The sequence below is a fragment of the Psammomys obesus genome, unplaced genomic scaffold (assembly GCF_907164565.1).
Source record: "Psammomys obesus unplaced genomic scaffold, mPsaObe1.curated_primary_1811, whole genome shotgun sequence".
Classification (NCBI taxonomy): Eukaryota; Metazoa; Chordata; class Mammalia; order Rodentia; family Muridae; genus Psammomys; species Psammomys obesus.
Window position 1 is genome coordinate 1246170 of NW_026596463.1, and position 4272 is coordinate 1250441.

A 4272-nucleotide genomic window follows, 5' to 3' on the forward strand; every position below is an offset into this window, starting at 1 on the left:
AAGCCTGGGCTTTCTGGATTTAAAGAAGGGGATGTCAGGGTATGAAGCTGAGGGTTAGAGAGTGTGGGTCATCTTGGTAGGATCTGATACCAGTGTGGCCCCTCCTTGTCTGGCATGTGATCCATGGTGAGAAAGGTACAGGCATGTTGCCTAGGATATTAAGCTATAAAGAGAAGGCAGTTGGTTTAGAAGGTCTCTGTTGGACCTCTGTTCCTCCTCCTACCAAGTCATTGTTTGCTACTTCTGAGAAGTGACCAGCCCAGGGAGGAACAATCTCATCCCCACCAAACACCATAGCATCAGGAATACAGAAAACAAGCAAAGGCAGGATCGCAGATCCAGCCTGAGGTAAGGTCCTTAGAAGCAGCAGGGGTGGTTCTGTGTGGAAGAGCAAAGGCCAGGAAGCCCTCACTTGGCCTTCAGCAGAAGCATGCTGGTAAAATGAGTAGGGACAGGACACAGGTTCTCACACTCTATACAGTGTGTTACAGAGTTCCTTTCCTCCCTGTTAACAGTATAAAGTAGGTGTCCCTAACCCTTACTGTAAGTATGACAGCTCTGAGGAAAAAGGCTTCTCCAATGGAAGCGTTATAGCTCTGAGGGAAAAGTTCTCCTGGTGATAGGGAGATGTTGAGAAAGCCTGCTGCTAAGGTTGAAGTCTGGCATTACGGAAAGCTCTGAGCTAGGTGCAAAATGACCGACTCCCTTTCCCTGTGACACTTCCTCTTCCCTACCTGGGGGATCCCAGACCCCACACCTTCTACCTGAGGAGTGTCTCAGCACGTAGGGAAATTACAGGTCCAGCTCCCTCTCTCCCGATAAGAAAGGGTTCAGCGCGCTTCAGTTGGACAGGCACGATGGCCGCCCAGGGAGAGCTGCAGGTCCAGTTCAGGCTCGCGCTGGTGGGTGACAGCGGCACTGGGAAGATGACATTCATGAAGCACCACTTGACGGGAAAGTTCAAGAAGTGTGTTGCCACCCCAGGTGTGGAGGTGCACCTGCTCGTCTTCCATACCAACAAAAGACCCACCAAGTTCAATGTGTGGAACACAGGCAGACAGGAGAAGTTTGGGGGCCCGCGCGATGGCTACTGCATCCAAACCCAGTGTGCCATTATAAAGTTTGATGTAACAGCAAGAGTTACTTACATACCTAACTGGCACAGAGATCTGGTAAGGGTGTGTGTGTGTGTGTGTGTGTAAATTGTATTTTGTGGCAAAATGTGGATATTAAGGACAGAAAGATGAAGGCAAAATCTGTTGTCTTGCACGGAAAGAAGAATCTCCAGTACGATGACATTTCTTCTAAGAGTAATTACCACCTTGGTCTGGCTTGCTAGAAAGCTCATTGGAGATCTTAACTTGGAGTTTGTTGCCGTGTCTGCTCTTGCCCCGTCTGAGGTGGCATGGGCCCAACTTTGGCAGCACAGTGTGAACATGATTGAGAGGTGGCTCAGACAACTGCCCTCCCAGATGAGGGTGACCTGTGAGAAACTGAAGATGGAGCCTGTGTCAGGAGTCTACTTCTATAGGCAACTGTCCTGCAGTGTCAGTGGGACAGCGTGGTGCCACCTTAGTTAGCTAACAGTGTCGGCTTCATTGGGATGCTGAAGGAGAAGAATGGCTTCGGCATGAATGTGGCAGTTAAAACATACTTTGTTTTTTCTTCTTTTGAACTTGCATATTTATCTGTTTAGAACAGAGATGTTTCCTTCCTGAGTTTCAAAGATGAGATTGCTACAGTTGCATCTCAATACTCAGTGTGAAACCCTGTTTGTTACTGTCATTCCCATTCTTTCCATGTAGAACCAGAATAAAGTTGTATTTCAAGTAATCTAAAGAAAAAAAAGAACTGGCTCATCAAGCACCTGGGATTCCTGGAATGTGTCCCCATGCTAATGAGGTGTCTCAGTACCTTAGCCCTTTGGCTGGTGACATTTGTCCATCCTGGATTTCCCCCTCCCAAAAGTTCTATATAACCCTTGTTCAGCCCAGTTTTGCCTCCCCAAAGCTGATCCCAGAGTTGTCATTTCTGTTCATACTCAAGCCTTCCAAACTCCCTGTCTGTCAAGAAACCACAAAATCACACTACACAACAAACCTCATACAAGGGATTTATTGGGAAGGAAAAACTAGGAGAGTGGCTGCCTCCTCCACTCAGGAGAGAATCAATGGAGAACTGACAGGGTTTATGTAGGGTTTCTTGGGGGCAAAACTTTCTAGAGTGGAGATTTCCAGGATAGGGATTGGTGAGTTTTCAAGTCCAGAGCTTGGCAGCCTGCATCTGGAGAGTACTATGGGTGGGGCCTGGAGGTTTGGCAGGTCATCAGAGGTGGGACCTGGCAGCTCAATCTCAAGGGGTAAGAGGTTTATACTTATAAAAGGAGGAGGGGGAAAAGCCACTACTGAACAGGAACAGGATAGAAGAGTGTCTGGTCAGGGAGACTCTGGCCACTAGTTTATATCTGTATCAAGGGGAAATCCCTTAAACTGTGAGGACAAGATTTTAGGGTTGTGATTCATCTTCATAATAAGTGTTATGCCCAGTTCATGAGACACCCCCCCCCCAAGACCACCAGGAATCGACTCTGCTGCAAAACACATGAGGGTTTATTAGATACAAGCTCAAGCTCAGGTTGTAAAACTTCCTGTGGAAGCAGGAGAGGAATACGGTGGCACAGTCTAGGGGGACAAAGTTTTTATAGGGCAAAACCACAAGTGGTGGGTTACATGCCTTGGTGTTACATGATTGGGTAAGGAAAATGACTTTTGAAATGATTGGTTTACTTTAGGCGTCAAGTCCATAAATGGTTCTGGCCTGGCCATCTGGGCTGGTTTCCTAGCAACTGTATCTCTAGTGGGCAGGAAAAGAATACAGTAAGGCTATTTCCTCCCCTTCAGGTGGCTGGACATATCTCCACCCAGCTGGCCTTTGTTCAGGCTTGTGCTTTAAACTTTAAACCAATACACCCCCCCCAAAAAAAAACCCCTAATTTTTAATTCTTTGGTCTCTCACAAACCCCATGCCCTAAAAATCCAATAAAACACCCGTTTTCCCCAAATCTGTGCCATCCTGATTTCTTTAATTAAAGCTCACGTGAGGCTGCTTTACGTCTATTATCCAGGGGTGCATTTTCGTGTCTGTTACCATGAGTAGAGTGTTCCAGTCAGCAAGTCCTACTGCTCATATGACCACAAGTCCCCTGTCTGCCAGCCTTCGATTTTAATATATTTTATTATTGTTGTGATTGTTAGTTGTTTGTGTGTGTGTGTTTGTGAGGGAGACAGAGAGAGAGAAAAAAATGTAGTCTAACTTTGGGGAATCAATTCTCTCCACCTACTTTCATGTGGAGACTGGACGTTAAACTCTGGTCCTTAAGCTTTCAGGCTCACCCCACACCCCTCACTGAGATAATCTGCTTGCCCCTACCAGGCTTTTGCCCACAATGAAATAAGATGGCTGTTCTATCTGCCTACAGGTACATACTCCAAGACTCAGGCAGGAAGTAAGAAAAGGTGATCATACAACCAAGAGTCCTTTAACCTGTAAGGCTCAGACAAAATTTCTCCTTCACCGTATCAGCTAGCACCAAGCCAATGGCCTACCCTGCAAAACAAAAATAGAAATGGCGGAAAGTAACTGTTGCTGCTCCAAACATGGCTGAGGTTCTAGTTAAGGACAAGCTATGAATGGATTGTGTTTAGTATTGTCTGCCACAGAGGGATAAAGGGAATAAGATAAGATCTCTTTTGATGACATGAAACAAACTGTTAGAAGCTGTAGCATAATTCCTAGCTTGTCATATGCTCTCTGAAAGGGGGGTCTTTTTGTTACTATTAGTATCAATGATAATAGAATGTATTGTTTCAGGGTCTTGATTTTTATAATTCTAGTAATTCAACAAATGTTTGTGGCATGGCTACAGTGTTTAGGCTTTAGGTGTTTGGAGTCAAGAAAGGAAAAGACTCGGACCCCTGACTCCTAAGATCTTTTTGGCCACGGAGACAAATACACGGCAAATTGGATGTTATCCAAGATTCAGCAGCCTTGGAAGGTTTAAAGCAGACTTCCCCATTCCCAAAACATCCAGAAGAGCTCCTAGTCTTTAGCCCAAAGGAAAGGGAATCAGTGATTCATCACGACTACATTCTCAGCATGGGGTGGTACTCAAGTGTCAGCACGAGAACAAGTGCTCTTCTGAGTGACAGGAGAATTCCTTTAGGTCAAAACTTCTGTTCACTCTGTGGTTTCTAATTAGTAGACCTGATGTTT

General features: G+C 45.7%; 1 pseudogene; it reads left to right on the forward strand.

Annotated features, from left to right (window-relative positions):
- Positions 1 to 857: 857 nt before the first annotated feature.
- On the forward strand, positions 858 to 1489 carry LOC129670037 (GTP-binding nuclear protein Ran-like; annotated as a pseudogene).
- The last annotated feature ends 2783 nt before the right edge of the window (positions 1490 to 4272 follow it).